Here is a 17,518-nt window from a genome sequence, read left to right as displayed (position 1 = left end):
CGATCACAACTAAGAACTTCAATTTAGAACCCACCCAGCAACATAAGATATAATTTCAGGATTGATGTTGCAACAGAAGTACTTTAAATAAATAAAGCAGAATAAGAATACATTTTGGTATGCTTTTCAGGATCCACAGAGAACTGTATAAGGATCAATATGTTGAATGTATTTGTGTGCAGATACACATACCAGGCAAGTGTTAATAGTTCATGAGTTTTTGTCTGTGGAAGGATCTCCAATAGAAGGAAGCATTCACAGTACAAATTCTTATGCTTAGAAAATGAGTGCAGTGGTACTCCAAGGAGCACAGGCAAATCATTTAGGTCTTCTCCCCTTCTTATCCACACATTTTATCGCATCCCTTGCTCACTAACACTCTAAGGAATAGGTATAATTATTCCCCCTTGAGGTATGGTTTGGGAGGTTAGCAAGCATTCCTGAAGTTTAAGGTTAGTAGAAGGGAGGGATCTGGGTTTGAATCTGGGTCAGGTTCATTTTAAAGCCTAGAATAGCTACAAGTTGCTATGGTCTTCTCTAGGTTGTTTTCAACGCCAGTTGATTCTTAGTTTCAGCCACTAGCTCAAGGTCTGGACAAACCGTGTATAAATCCTGCTTCCTTGCTTAGATTTGACTGCTCCAATCGTGCCTCCAAGTGTTCATTAAGAATAATGCCTGTGGGGCTGGGCATGTGGTTTAGCGGTAGAGTGCTTGCCTAGCATGCACAAAGCCCTGGGTTCAATTCCCCAGTGCAATAAACATAAAAAGCCAGACATGGTACTGTGGCTCAACAGGTAGAGTGCTAGCCTTGAGCAAAAAGAAGCCAGGGACAGTGTTCAGGCCCTGAGCCCAAGCCCCAGGACTGGAAAACAAACAAACAAACAACAATGAAAAAAGATATGTACTGTGCCACTGCAAACTCAAATAGCTATGGTATGGAATGTCTCAAACTGTAAGAATAATGCCTATTCATTGGGTGGCAGTGGCTCTAATGACTGTAATTCTGGTAACTTGGATGCTGAGGATGAGAGGATTTGCTTCATGGTTAGCCTAGGCAGAAAAATTCACAAGAAACTTTTCCAACAGGTAGGTGGGCACATGGCATGTACCTTCATCTTAACTTCATGGGAGGCTGAGACAAGGTGGATTGTGGTTTCAGGCCAGCCACAGGCAGAAAAGCCCATAAGATTACATCTCCATGGAAGATGCTGGGAATGATAGTGTGATTGTCATTCTAGCTATAATGGGAGACCTAAAATAGGCAGAACGGAGTTCAGGCATGCCCTTAGAGAGGAAGCAAGACCCTATTTAAAAAATAATCAGTGCCATAAAGCTTGAGGTACAGTGATATAAAACCTGCCTAGAAAGCACAAGGCCCTAAGTTCAAACCACACCACTACAAAGAACAAAGAAGCACATACATGTAATCCCAGCAACTGTGAGCCGGAAACAGGAGGACTATGAATTCAAGGCCAATGTGAACTACATAGTGGATTGCAGGCCAGCCTGGGTCACCTAGGGATATCTAAATGGATAAAGGAGTTAATGAACTGTAAACATACAGAATACCACCTTTCATATACAAAATCAACAATGCATTGAAATACTCAGTAAAATGGTTTAAGACAGATATTAAGCACCAAGTAAAAATTTGTCTCTTTTGATGAAGTTTCAGTCTTCCTTTTATTATAATAGGAGCTACATATGATAAAAAAAATCATTCCCTGAAAATTTCCCTGGCCAAATATTGTACTGTTAATAATTTGGTTAAAGTATTTAGTCCACATCTCTGTCTTTCAATCTTTTCTCTTTATATTTTGGTAATTATGCTTATTGTATTTATTATATTTGGAAAGCACTTTTACAAAAATGGCTTGTCATAAATAGATACACACATGCATAATCATACAATGCCATTTTTAAACCTTTTACTTGCTAGGTAATTTATGATGTAAATTTCCTGCAGTCTGGTTACTTCCATAAAAAAGAGTTACATTCTAGGTCTGATAGAGAAAGGAAAGCTGGAAAAACAATGCACTGATGAACTCTTATTGAGTGATAGCTATTTGGGTACTTCATATCATTATTCCCTTTTATTCCTCACACGCTTATAAATGAAGAAAGAGACTCAGCTCTTCATTAAACTCATTAAGCTCCATTAAACTCAACCAGGCCAGGGGGTTAGGACATACAATACCTCTGGTATCCCTGGAGAAATAATGGTACAGCTTTCAACCTTAAATGATTTTATAACCGGGAAGCGCTTAACAAAAACTATACTTGCTATATGTTTCCATCTTACTAAGTTTTCTCAGAATGAATTAGACCAGTGTTTATTACTTTAAAAAAATAAGGGGAGCAGGAAAGAGCAAAACTCAAAATACATGAGAGCATAGGCCATGAACTTAAGGTTTAACTGCCACTTGCTTTTGGAGGATGTAGGAATTTCTCTATTTATATATAGAGCACTCATCCCTAAATATAAAACCATGGAATATTCCTAGGAATTTCCATGCTTTTCCCAAATGCTATGTAAAAATGTATGCTTCCATCTATGTAAGATACATGGGTTGGTGGGTTGGACAGGATTCAATAAAGAGTACAGTGAGGAGTGTGCCTCTTGTAGTTATATAATATATTGACTTTGGGCTTGTGCTAGAGGAATTGTTCCTTGCCTCCAGCTCCTGAATTTACTATAGCTGCCAAACACTTCCAAAACCTCTCACTCTCAATCCCAGGGCTGGAGAAATTCCACAGCCCTGGGAGATCAAGTTTCACATCAATATTTTGGTGGGCTCTTAGCCAATGTCTTATCAAGGAAAAATATAATTATAGGCGAGACTGCAGCAAGTTGATTCTATAATATTCTCCTCTCCTGTCTCAGCTGCTAAAATATAATATAATAAAAGTGATATAAGATACTGCATCTGCCCTTTTGGTAATTCTATTTTCATTTTAGTTCCATTGCTGAATTGAGGACGACTTCAAACCATGCCAGAGCTACCGATGCTCTTAGCACTTAAAACATAACCATCAGATGCAAGAAAGCTACTGCTTAAAATAGAACTCATTACAGCAAGGAAAGATGGCAGTGGATAGGTAATTTGGCATCTTGTGGCAAATGAGGTTTTGTTTTCTTTCTAGAACTGCTTTAATGGAGTGTTAAACTCGCTACCACAGATAAAGTTAGCATAAAGTCACCCATAATTCATTCATTTTGTTTTTAAGTCCTTTGGGGCTTATTTTCTATCACCATATGTAGTATATTACAATACTAATGCATAATCCAGGCCTAATGCCCATTTTCCTTTCAGGTTAGGTAATACTAAGCAATATGCTATACAGGAGATGATTTTATCTGTGGCATTTTAGAAACCAAAAGACAATATAAATATGATTGTATGATACACATAGAAATATATTTTTGCCAGTCCTGGGGCTTGAACTTAGGCACTCCCTGAACTTCTTTTGCTCAAGGCTAGCACTCTACTACTTGAGCTACAGTGCCAATTGTGGCTTTTTTCTGTTTATGTGGTACTGAGGAATCAAACCCAGAGCTTCATGTATGCTAGACAAGCATTCTCCCACTAAGCCACATTCCCAGGCAGCACACAGATCTATTTTTAAACAAAGATCCAAGAATTTTGTTATGGTACTTCAAGGATTTCTAGACTCAGTAACAAACAGTACAAGAAATGTACCTAAGGCCTAATATATGAAACTGTAACCTCTCTGTACATCATTTTGACAATAAATAAGTATAAAAAATGTGGTACATATACACAATGGAATTTTATGCCTCTATCAGAAAGAATGACATTGCCCCATTTATAAGGAAATGGAAGGACTTGGAAAAAATTATACTAAGTGAAGTGAGCCAGACCCAAAGAAACATGGACTCTATGGTCTCCCTCATAGAGAATAATTAGCACAGGTTTAGGGTAGTCACAGCAGAGGATCACAAGAGCCTAATAGCTATACCCTTATGAATGCATAAGATAATGCTAAGTGAAATGAATTCCATGTTATGGAAACGACTGTTATATCACTGTTGTAATTACTTTCAACATGCCATGTGAAACTGTAGCTTCTATTGTGGATGATCTTCTTGTATCCCCTTCCTGTGGTTGTACCTGCACTATCACTGTATCTTATCTGAGTACATTGGAAATTGTATATACTGGTATTAGAACTAGGAAAGTGAAAGGGAATATCAAAATCAAGAGACAAAGGATAAAAAGATAAACAATTACAAAAGCAATACTTGCAAAACCACTTGGTGTAAACCAACTGAACAACTCATGGGGGGAGAGGGAAAGGGGGAGGAGGTAGGGGGGACTGAGGGAAGAGGTAACAAACAGTACAAGAAATGTATCCGGGCTGGGGATATAGCCTAGTGGCAAGAGTGCCTGCCTCGGATACACGAGGCCCTAGGTTCGATTCCCCAGCATCACATATACAGAAAACGGCCAGAAGCGGCGCTGTGGCTCAAGTGGCAGAGTGCTAGCCTTGAGCGGGAAGAAGCCAGGGACAGTTGTCAGGCCCTGAGTCCAAGGCCCAGGACTGGCCAAAAAAAAAAAAAAGAAATGTATCCAATGCCTAACGTATGAAACTGTAACCTCTCTGTACATCAGTTTTATAATAAAAACTTAAAAAAAAATAAAAAATGTCAAATATCTTTTTTTTTTTTTTTGCCAGTCCTGGGGCTTGGCTCAGGGCCTGAACACTGTCCCTGGCTTCTTTTGGCTCAAGGCTAGCACTCTGCCACTTGAGCCACAGCGCCACTTCTGGCTGTTTTCTGTATATGTGGTGCTGGGGAATTGAACCCAAGGCCTCATGTATACGAGGCAAGCACTCTTGCCACTAGGCCATATCCCAAGCCCCCAAAATGTCAAATATCTTAACCTAGCTGGCATCAAAGACCTTTCTATCATAATAGCTCACCCTGACATGCTTCCTTAGCCTCATCTGTTGCTTTTCCCCATACACATGTTGTTCTGTGTAGACACGTTTCTTGTAATCCTTCCACATCATTCCAATAATCTCATATCTTTGCCACCTTGCCACTTTGATGTACCTTTCTTTCTTTTTCTGTGGGTACTTTTCACCAAACCTACCTGTGAAATATGTCCTTGACTATACCATTCCTTATCCAAGCTGAGCCACGTGTTTATCCTTACTTCTCCCTCAGCTACAACAGTTGCTTTTGGCAACATCATAATTATCCATCATTGTTTAATGAGCATTTAAGACAAGACCTAATGTAATAACCTATGTGACTGGTATTTAACACTTGTGTGAGCATTTTTTTTTGCCAGTCCTGGGCCTTGAACTCAGGGCCTGAGCACTGTCCCTGGCTTCTTTTTGCTCAAGGCTAGCACTCTGCCACTTGAGGCACAGCATCACTTCTGGCCATTTTCTATATATGTGGTGCTGAAGAATCGAACCCAAGGCTCCATGTATACAAGACAAGTACCCTTGCCACTAGGCCATATCCCCAGCCCATGACTGGTACTTAATAAATATCAATTAACCAGTGATTTTTTTACACACTTACTTCTAGAAGGGCCAAGTATTTGTTACCCTATAGTACCTACCAACTAGATTATGTAATGTACAACTAAGGTTGTGTTTCTTGGGCTGAGATGTATTTCTGTGCTAAAAGCATTTGCCTAGCAAGTGCAAAGTCCTGGGTTTGATCCTCAGTACCAAAAGAGAAAAAGGAAAGGTTTTATTTCTTTATAACTTAGATTTACTTTGTTCATAAAGAGTTCATGGGTGTTTATCAGTAAGAGTTTACATCTGAGGTATACCACTTTCTACTGTGTGACTTTTGGATAATATCACATGTAGCTAAAACATATAAATAATATTTTTCTGGGAGGATTATCACAGAGATAAAACATCTGGCATTTACTTGGTGTTTAGCAAATAAAATCCAGTAAGACTTATCCTAGGATGATAACATCAGGCTCTGGCATCCACATGGAAGTAGGACCCTGGCGGGGCTGGATGAGTGACATTGGTTTTCCTTGAGGAAACAAGCAAACTTACTGACCGAATGTTGAATGCTAGTTAGCAGCTGTGGAGCTGGAGGAGGTGACTGCAAGGGTGGTGGTGGCAGGGAACAGAAGGGTCATGGGCAGAGGCAGTGATGGAAAAGCAGAAGAAAGACCTTTAGAAAACGAAGAGTCCTAAAACTGATTCTTAAACAGCTCAAGAAATAGTATCTAGCATTTACTGGCATACCAATACTGTTCTTCTAAATATCCGAGGCTGGTATGATCAGCCTTTTCTGAGCCGTGAGGAAAGTGAGTTCGTGGAGATTCACATATTTTGCCTAAGGAGGCATAGATAGCACTTCATGATGTCTGAATTACAGATGTTACATTGTTTAAAACCAGGCTGCTGTACCAGATCAGACTGCCCCCTGAAATCTAACAGCCAATTGGTCCAGCTGTCATGATGTCATGATTATAATTTCTGCTAACTGACCCATTAAGGATCTGTATTTCTGGGTTTTGTTTTAAAGTGAGTGAGTGTGTGTGTGTGTGTGTGTGTGTGTGTGTGTGTGTGTGTATGTGGTTTCTATTTGCCACCACTGGCACTGGGCACTCAGAGCTGAGCAGAATCAGCTCCAGTCATGTTGGAGGTTACAATCTAATGTTGCCAATGTATAAGTATGACTTTATGAGTGTATATATATATGTCACATGCAATTCGTAGGTATTTAATTACTGAATGTAGTGATGTTATTATAATAAAAACAAATGAAATTTTGTACAATTCCAGAATCTAAGCAAACCTCTAACTATATCCCATTGTGGGATGTAGGTTTCATATGACTTTGGAGAAACACAAGCATCTGCGACATAGGGATAACTGTTTCTTGATGTAGCTTTGATAAATTCCTATGCTGAAATGTAAGCAGCAGCTGTAGAAGTAAAAGGAAGAGGACTGAAATAAGGGATGTCCATGGCATAGCATCATGCTACCATGTTTACATGGAACCTGTGGGGTTCACATCTTCAAAGGCAATGACTCTTTCTAGAATTGCTCTATTACTGCTTACTTAATAATCTTCATATGGATCTCCAGAAAATTCACAGTTACCAAAGAACTCAGTTTCTATAATTTCAAGTGACTGAGACTGCATCATTCACTATTCTAGGCACAAATGAGACTAAGCTAAAATGTGATGCAGGGATTGAGGCCAGAACTTCAATGTTCCAGTGCTCATGTTGGTATTTCAGCTCAGCCACATATTATCTATCTCGCCTTAGTAGGTTTCTTAAGTTATCTACATCTCCATTTCCTTTCATGGAGACATGGGAATCACATTGATTGTGACTGGGTTGATACACATGAGTTGATGTATAGAAAATACGTGAAATGATACCTGGTATATTGTGAGGGTTATTGTTAAGTCACAGTTCATGTCCTCAAAGAGGAAGAGAACAATTTGTAAAATATCTGAAAGTGTGTAAAGAGTTACAATAATAGGTAAACATACATAAAAGGAAACATCTCTTGTATTTACCAATGACAAGGTGTGTTCATCACAGTAGTAAAAACAAACAAACAAAAAACAACCCAATGCATTGCTTAAGCAACTGGACAGGCACTCAGGCAACTCTTTGTACAAACACTCTTCAATTTTGTCTACACATTTATTTTTCTTCTCAAGTTTTGTATCCTCATCTTATGTAATGAGCTTCTGCCAGTGTATTGACTTGTTACCCCCCTTTGACAGATCTATGCCAATATTCTTCAAGTCTTCTACTAGTACTTAAATGTTACAGTGCATACACATTAACCCTTCAACTAGATTTTAATTTACTTCAAAACAGGAAAATTATGTTAAGAATCTTTGAACTCCCACAGTCTAATGTCATCCTAAATGCACTAGAATGAAAGGATGAAAAGCCAGCATGATTGGATTGGTAAGACAGTTATATTTCTTCCTAACATTTCTTTTCCTACTTGCTTGCTTCTGAGTTATTTTAACTCAAAAGAACATTTTTCTAATCTTTTAATCCCAGGTTTAAGAACTTTTCTAATCATTCTCTTATTAGCCCAAAGCACTCATACAAACCTACATAATCCCTATGTCTAATAAAAGTATTAAAGCAAGAACTGGAAACATAGGTTGTCATTGTTGCCTATCTCTGTCTCCCTCTATGGCCTTGGAAACTCTTCACTGACACTCTTTTTCCTTACTAATTTGATGGGAAGAAATTTTCTAACTTATTGTTATCATCCATAGATCAGAGGAAAATAAAATATATTCTGTTGTATATACTTATATGTATATGACTATATGAGCTTACATATGCAGATTGCTTTTCACTTCTGCCAATGAAGGAGCCTAATTGTTTTACATTGAATTGGTAGGTCAATTTATTCAACTCCAAAATAATGACCAGGTATGCTCATGGGGTTGATACCACCACCCTGGGATCACTAATGGGCCTCTTCAGTGCATTCTTTTATAATAGACATCATGCCAAGCACCCATCAAACCAATTCCATTTATATTTCACCCAATTCTGTAAACTGCAATACCAGAAGAGCAAAATGTTTTGTCCAGACAGTTATTACAGAAACAGGAGTGTCACTGCTTTTTAGGACAAAACTGAATAAAACTAAAAGTGACCTCCTTTGAAACTCAACAAAAGTGGAAGATGTATAAGTTGTCATTTTTATCAGCTTTTACTAACTTTTCTCCCTGCTCTAAACTGAATAACCATTTCTTGATTGCTAAACAGATCTTAAATATATAATTTTATTGGCTTTTTCTTTCCTTTGTATTAGCCAAAACAGGGCTTTTGGATAAAATAGTTAGCTGGTCTGAATTTTTATTCAAAGTTGAATTTTCACTTAAGTCCAATTCCAAGCAACAGGTCATATTTCACTTAAATGATGGGAAGTAGCTTTATATTAGAGACATTCTTACATAAAAGTTCCACATTAGGAAATATGTATTCTGAGAAATAATCAAATGCAGTAAAGGGTCAAGTATATAGAAAGTGGAGCTCTGAGCTGCAAAAGAGCCTCTCAATAGGTTGCATTCATTGGTCAAGGTGAATGGGATGAGTGGAGCCACACAAGGCCAATGTGTGAAAACCCATTACTCAGGAGGAATGTGTTAATACCCGAATATTTTTAAATCAATTTGCAATTAGTATACACAATACTTGATTTATACCAATGTCAACTATATAATAAAATGGATTTTCTTTCATTCAGCAAAATCTAAATGACACTAATACATTGTGACCTTTTCTTTTAATTTCTAGAAATCAGTCTCAAATTTTCACTCTTTCCTCTCATTTGGGGGGGGGTGAATAACTTATATGGAGGAAAAAATATGACTTCAGTGTATAAATTGAAGACATTTGGTCAAAGAATACCCATGTATAACCACCAGCACAATCAATACAGAACATTTCCAGGAAATCCCCATGTGTCTGTCTTGAAAACAAGGATAAATCTGTGGCTTATGGCTCTGTAGGATGTAACTCTAAGACCAAGATGCTACAGCTGTGTCTTCATATGGTGGAAAGGACAAACAAACTCTCAAGTCTTTTTCCTAGGCGCTCTAATCCTACTCATGAGGGTAAAGTCATCATGATCTACTACCCCTAGTACTCACATTTGGGATATTAGATTTCAACATAGGGAAGGACATAAATATTCAGACCATAGTAATCGTAATATATACTATTTTTTGTCTATTTCACTCAACAAAAACTATGAAACTCAGCCATACTACTGCACATAATAATAATTCTTTAAATTGCAAAGCAGTATTGCATACATATAGTTTTGTTACCCATCTTATGGCAGATGGACATTTGAAATAATACCAACATTTGGCCAGCATAAAAAGAGCTAGTATGAACATTCTTGTGAACATCGTGGTGGATGTTATCACCAGAAACTATATTTCATAATTTCTTAATCTTTTGAAATTGACTGAGACTTACTTGATGCCTTAGCAAATGATTTATCTTGGTATATTATTCTACCTGAACTTGAAAAGAATGAGTAAACTGAGAGTGCTGCACGCGGGCTCTATAGTTGTTAATCAGATCAGGGCGATTGGTAGTGTTGACCAAATCTTACATATACCTTTCTGATTATGATTATTTTCCTGGAGCTATTTTAATAAAGAGATAATTTTTGAGATCTTCAACTATATTTAAAGATTTACACACCGACGCACATACTTATCACAGTCTATTTAGAATTCTTATGATACCATAAGAACACAGTGCAACTATATAATTCTATTCATTTCTCCCACCCCCTTTTTATTAATGTTTTTATATATTTCACATGTTCTTATGAACCTCATAATGCAATGTTGTAATTTTGCATTAAAATCATTTATTTTATAAGGGAATTAGGAAAAGCATTTGTAATGTATTCAATAACTTACTTTTTCTGGTGTTTATTATTCTTCCAGATTGGGAATTTCAGTGGTTGCTATTTTTCTTTATACTGACGAACATATTTCAGCATTTCTTAAAGTGTCAGTCTACTGGCATCAAATCCTCTCAGTTTTCATTATTCTGAAAATGTGTTTATTTCCATTTCAGTTACTAAGGATGTTTTTGTTGGATCCAGAACTACATGTGGACTTGTTTTGCTTTCAGGACTTTAAAGATGCTGACACAATTTCTTCACCATCATTTTTTTTTTAAATGCTTCCATAACAAATTACCATAAACTTAGTGGCTTAAAACAACATAAATTTATTATCTCACATTTCTGTAGATCAGAAGTGCAGCATGCGTTAGCTATTCCATTTTGAAGCTCACAACACTCAAATCAAGGCACTGGCAGGGATCCACTCCCTCTTGAGACATTAAGGGAAAAACAGTTCCCTGGTTTATTGTCTTGACAAAATTCAGTCCCTTGCAGTTGTAGGACAACAGCTTCCATTTACTTTCCAGCTGTGTGTTGAGAACAGTTCTTAGCATCTAGAGGCCTTCGCATTTCTTGGACAGTGGTCCCTGCCTCTGCTTGCAAAGCCAGCAACAGTAGTTCAAGTCTTTTTACACTTGAGGTCTCATCTTTCTTTCCATCTCTTATATTTCCCTAACTCTACTTACAAAATGTGGCTCAGTATATTGGAAACCGTGTTTACTGGTATTGGAAGTAGGAAATTCAAAGGGAATACCAAATTTGAGAGACACAGGGTAAAAAAAGAGAAATAACTACAAAAGCTATACTTGCAAAACTGTTTGGTGTAAGTGAACTGAACACCTGGGGGGGGGGAGGGAAAGGGGGGGAGGGAGGGGGCATGAGGGACAAGGCAACAAAGAGTACAAGAAATGTATCCAATGCCCAACGTATGATACTGTAACCTCTCTGTACATCAGTTTGATAATAAAAATTTGAGAAAAAAAAATGTGGCTCAGTCCTTAAGAACTGATGATGAAATTAAAACCCAACCTGAGGCTGGAGGTGTATCTCAGTTGCAGAGTGATTGCCTGTCATCTGTCAAGCCTTGCATGCCCTACCAGCACTACCAAAAACAAATGAATTAGTTGATTAAAATTAAAACTATCTTGGACTATGTCTATTGTTTAATTTTTGTCATGAATTTACATAGTTATCTTGGGGAGGGTAAACCATCACCAGAAGTAAAACTACATACCTTTTTATTGCTTTGGTTTTACAGTTTGAGAAACTTTATTCACAGGGGTGAAATGACTAATGAAAACGGGACGATCAAATTAAGATTCTTTCATATTTAATCACTTCCAAAGAGTATAGCCTGAGGGGTTCCATCCTTTTCTCCTCTGATCAGTAACCCGAAATTTATAAGAGAGGATGAAGTGTTTTGTAAGTAGTGATTCTTCTAAACCAATGTTCCCCAAACTTCAATGTATATACAAATCACCTGAGGGGCTTACTGAAACATAACTTCTGAGCTTCCTTGTTCATAGTTTTTTATTGAATAGGTGTTGTGTGTTAACTAAGATTTTAACCTGATAATATGTTCCCAAGTGATGCTGAGCTAAGTATGGGCCACATTTTGAAAACCATTACTCAACGCATTGTAGAACAATAAAAGATAATAGGTATACTCATTCACAGAGCTTTGGAATCAAAGTCTAAAAATGCATTATTCTTGCAAGGATGATGTTGAAGAATAGACAAGAAATTCACCAGTATAAATTAGAAGAGGGTAAAAATGCCCCTGTACCATGAGAAATGGATAAGTCACCAATGATTGCAAGAGTTATATGAAGACATATGGGACATATGAGAAGGATTCCTAAGATGGTGATCACAGGTCATGCTAGGACTCAAGCAAGCAGACCAGTGCAGATGGGGAGTTAATGTCCTTTTAAAAGATTTGCATCTGAATTATGCCTACACATGAGACATGCCCATTGGACTTCCAAAACATGCTCATATCACAGACATCATTGGAAACCAAACCTCTCCATGTTTGACCTAGAGATCAGTATTTTCAGAAAGCACTCAAGGTTATCTTAATGTGTATCCAAAGCTGATAGACCTAGATTTAAATGGTTATTAAAGTAATATGTTAGGAGTAATGTTCACATAACTCACCTGGGATGAGTTTCTAACTGTGTTTGATACTGGATCCCTGGGCCTTTTGGAAAACTCTACATCTGAGGACCCAGCTTGTGAAAATGCTGTTTCAGTAAAGCCAGCAAATTTTGGTAAAGGCCAATGGTTGTCTGAAGAAACTATAGCATCAGCATTGCCAGAGGATTTGTTAAAAATCAAAAACTCCTGATCCCTATGCCGTATGTGCTTAGTGCTAGGGGTCCAGTACCATGTACCTTTGAGAGTCATTGATTAGCAAGCTGTCAGCTCAAAGTCGGGAAGTCAATTTGCATAAACCAAGAAGCTTTTCCCCTCTTCCGTCATACTGAGACTTGAAATCAGGGCTTCATATTTGCTAGTCAAGCACTCTAGTGTTTTAGACATACCTCCAACATTTCTTTTCCTTTGATTTTATTCTGAATAATTACTTACTTATTGTCAAATGATGTACAGAGGGGTTACAGTTTCATACATAAGGCAGTGGGTACATTTCTTGTACAATTTGTTACCAGTTCTTGTTTTGCTTTTTTTAAATCTTTTTTTTTCATTTAGACTTTATTTATTTATTTATTTATTTATTTATTTATTTATATTGTCAAAGTGTGACACAGAGGGGTTACAGATTCATATGAAAGGCAGTGAGTAAATTTCTTGGTCTACTTGTTACCTCCTCCCTCATCCCCCCTCCCTTTCCCCCTCCCTCCCCCCCCCCAAGTTCTTGCTTTTTTTATTCAGGCCCTCTTGTACCAAAATCTTTCTACCACACCTATCCTTTTTCTGTAGAGATGGAGTCTTGAAAATATTTTTTTGCTTGGCCTAACCTCAGATGTTGATCCTCCAAATCTCTGCCTCCAGAAACATTAAGATTATAGGTATGTGCCAATGGTGCCCACCATAAGAAGCCTTTTAGTAAGGTTTCATCTCCCCCAAATAAAAACATTATGTCTATACACTGCATTTTTCATTCAGGCCTGTTGTCAAAGGTCTCATGTGAATGAGTCAGTCCACCTTATTAGTACCTAAAAAACAGATGGATGTTTTGGTCTGTATTGACCAGAAACAGCACATTAATATCATTAAAAACACTCTACATGAGAGGCTAAGCTTTTAGTATGACAGCTATTAAAAGAAGATCAATCATCCAATGGGAAATAATATATGGGATACTTTTAGGAATCTGCAAGATAAGGAGAGAGGCCAGGGTGGAGACAGACAAGAGTTAATGGGTTTGATCCCTATTTTAAAACTGAGATTGAAAAATTGGTTCCCAAGAATACATTCCCAGGCTTTGCACAGGAAGATTTGCATGGCTCTGGGAACATTTAAAGAAACCCATGAGAACAGCCATAGCATTTGGTCTCCTCAATCTGGATGTCTCTGTGAAGTCATGTGCATGTACACCCAGGCTACCAGCGGGCAACAGAAATCCAAGTTCAAGTGAAAGACCAATGTGCACAGTTCATCCTCTAACTCCTGCTCTCATTTTGTTTTTCTCTTCACATCTTACAGTCTGTGGTGCTCGTGTGTGTGTGTGTGTGCGTGTGTGTGTGTGTTTAACTTCACCCATAGGAAGTCTTCGTGAATCCTGCTTCCCTGTGGATACCTTGATCTTCACTGCAAACACTCCTTACAGATTGCATTTCAGATTACTAAATTTGTCCTTCAAGCTCCTTTAGATAAGTGATAACCTGATTCTCCAACTTATCTTCCCCACCCCCTCTTATTTATCCTCAACTGTTTGTCCTTATATGAATATTACATGTTCTCTCAGTTTATTAGAATGGAAATTCCATGGAAAGCAGAGCTTTGTTTCCATGGCTATCTTGTCCTAAACACTATGATTAGTCTGCAATAGGTATTCCTTAAGTATGCAATTCTCTGTGCCTTTCCATGTTCTGTATTTCCCCTGGGATACCCAATGCTCTCCAGTCCATTTGGGAAATGCATTCTCACGTTTTTGGCTTTGTTCTCAAGCACTGTAAACAGAAAGAGCTCTCTCCTCCAGCCCTGTAAAGCTGCATTGTACATGAACTCATTGCAAGTATTCTTGCTTTATCCACTCCACCAGACTGCAAGAGTTCTAAACACAGGTGCTGCCTTGCTGTCATTTCAGGACTTACTGGTTCCTCTCCAGAAGCATTTGTTAAAGGAAATGGTCTATATGACTCCAGCATGGGATCCCATGAAGACTTTGCATTCAGGTATAAAGAAGTATGGTAGAGCCACACTGACTATACTATTTCTACACACTGTGGTTAAGTTATACTTATTACCTCATACACTTTGATATTCTGCACTGGTGACACACCAGCCTGTGGCAGCTGATTCCACTAGCTTTGAAAGGATACTAGGATAATAAACCAGTCATTCTGAAAATATGTATTTTATACTTATTTTATTTATTATTTTTTATTATATTTTATTATATATTATATGTTCTACATAATATACAAAGTACATATTATATGTAATATTATATTATTCTTGTTTTTACTGTGGTTTGGTCTTGTACTTTCTAGGAAGGTGTTCTACCACATGAGCCATGCCTCTAACTAATTTGTTGCTTGTTTAGTTTATTTTTCACCTAGGATCTCTCTCTGTCTTGCTGGGGCCCAGTTTTTGACAATAGTCCCTCTATCTACATCTCTATCATAGCTTGGATCACAGGTACTTCCACCATTTTCAACTCACCGATTGACATAGAGATCTCACCCACATTTTACCTGGGCTGTCATAGAACCACTATTTTTCCAATTTCCACCTTACAATGTGTATTAGCATGCATATATTTTAAATTATATATTTATTTGGGATAAAAGAAATATTTTTCTCAAACTTATAAAGTTAACGTACTCTGAAGTCTCACTAATTTAGATTCACTTGGAGAATTAATGCAATCAGAAATTATACTTATGATCTGTACCAGTAACTGAGATAACACTTTTTTTCCAGAATCATTCTATTTGTTACAACAAAATTTGAAAAAATGATTTACTGTTAGCATACTAAAGACTAGGTTTTTCATGCTTTTGTATTAATGAGTCTATCTACACTAATAGCTCTGCAAGTAGATGTATTTCCATGTGTAAGTATAATCTATTGTAATTATTTTTAATTTTTTTGAGGAAACTTCAGTTTACCAATAGCAGAAGAAAAATATGAGCCTATTGGGTAGGATTATTGAGTCTACATTTCAATTGAAGCTTTGCTATTTTAATATCACACATAATCACTCTTAGGCATATCACAGAGGAAAAACAATAAACATATCTAGAGTCCAAGAGTTCATATGATTTGTTTTTAAAGTAGCTTTTCAACATTCTACTGCATGAGGCCCTCCCCAGGGCTTGCTGGGAGTGAGGTGAAGGTAGAAGGAGGCTAAGCTCCAGATCTCTTTCTTCTTACCATCACTTCAAAGAACTCCAGGTTCGTGTTGCTTTATAAACAAATCAAGTTCCAAACGGGAATAAAAAGTATTGAGCAGTATTCAGTAATAGAAAAAAAGAAAAAGGTTGAAAGCCACTGTTTTACAACAGTGACGGACACAGGGAGCACATCTGAAGAGGAAAATGAAAATATTAAACTGATACATAAATAGACCCTGAAAGATTTACATCCCTCCAGACCAAGGTTAAATGCATTTTATTGGTGCAGGGTAATGTAACTGTCGAAGGGGGTGGAGCGTGGTGAGAGGAGAGTTGTGGCCTCCTCCTTTTCCACCTAAGAGGGCCTTGCAGAGAAAGGAAGGGCTGAAAGGCTGTGCAAGGAAAGGCAGACAGCCTAGCAGGGGGTAGGAGAGGACAGCAGGACTCCAAGCCCAGGTCAGGATTACAAATGAACGCCATGATTATTACAAAGTAAAATCTCACTGTTAAATCCATTAAGGCCCATAAACATGTCACCATTCTTTTCATTAGACAGAATTGTTCTTCATCCCCTATGTCTGAGCCCAGCTACATCACAAGCTCATGACTGCCTCTTTCCAGCTCTCTAGCTCTGTTTTCCTTCCTTAAGCCTTGTCATTCTTCTCTCTGCTCCCTTGTTTCCTTAGCTGGATGTTTGCAGCAATTACAGAGGAGTGTTTGAACATGAAACCACTCAAAAGTGGAACCTGAAGAAGTCTTCAAGCCTTGGGATTGAGCTAAGTAGGATAAACCATGCTACAAAAGCCAAGGCCAAGGCTCTGAGGAAACCATGAAGTACATATGTATGTCCATCTGTGGCTGAAGGTGGAAAGCCCGTGACCTGGGTCTCCTGGGAGGAGAGTATATGAGACATGGCTAGGCTAAGTAATCTAATTTGAGGTGGGAAACTTGACAACTCTTTAAAGAGAAGTTATCACAGCTATATATCTTCAACCTTTTACTTTGGTGCATGAATACTCTTTAATGGTTTCCCCATTTCTTTAAATGTTAAACTTGTTATTCAGCATCTATTTCATTACTTTCTTTTAATAAGTGACTAGTGACTAGCCAGACAATTTCCAAACTGTATGAAAACTGATATTTTCCATACTCGGTCCTTTTTCATCATTTAAGAGCACCTGATAAATGGTAAAAGGCAAAAGTGTATCTATACATCTTTCCCTATTAATTAAATCATCCTTAATAATTATATTTCCTTTTTCATCTTCCTTTCTTTTTTCTTTCTTTGACAAACTCATTGTCCTCTTTCCTGGCTTTCACACTCAAGACTGGTACATTATCACTTGAGCCATACCTCTATTTCTGGTCTTTTGTTGGTTGGAGGTGAGATTCTCTAAGACATTTCTGTCTTGTCTCACTTCAAACTACAATCCTCAGACCTCAGCTTCCTGAGTAGGTAGGATTACAAGCATGAGATACCCAGTGCCTGGCCTATATTTTCTTCTATGGGATGATTTTCAGATAGATCTTGCATTATGTCTAATATACTCTCAATTACA

The sequence above is a fragment of the Perognathus longimembris genome, chromosome 1 (genome assembly GCF_023159225.1).
Source record: "Perognathus longimembris pacificus isolate PPM17 chromosome 1, ASM2315922v1, whole genome shotgun sequence".
NCBI lineage: Eukaryota > Metazoa > Chordata > Mammalia > Rodentia > Heteromyidae > Perognathus > Perognathus longimembris.
Note: the sequence above shows the minus strand (reverse complement) of the source record.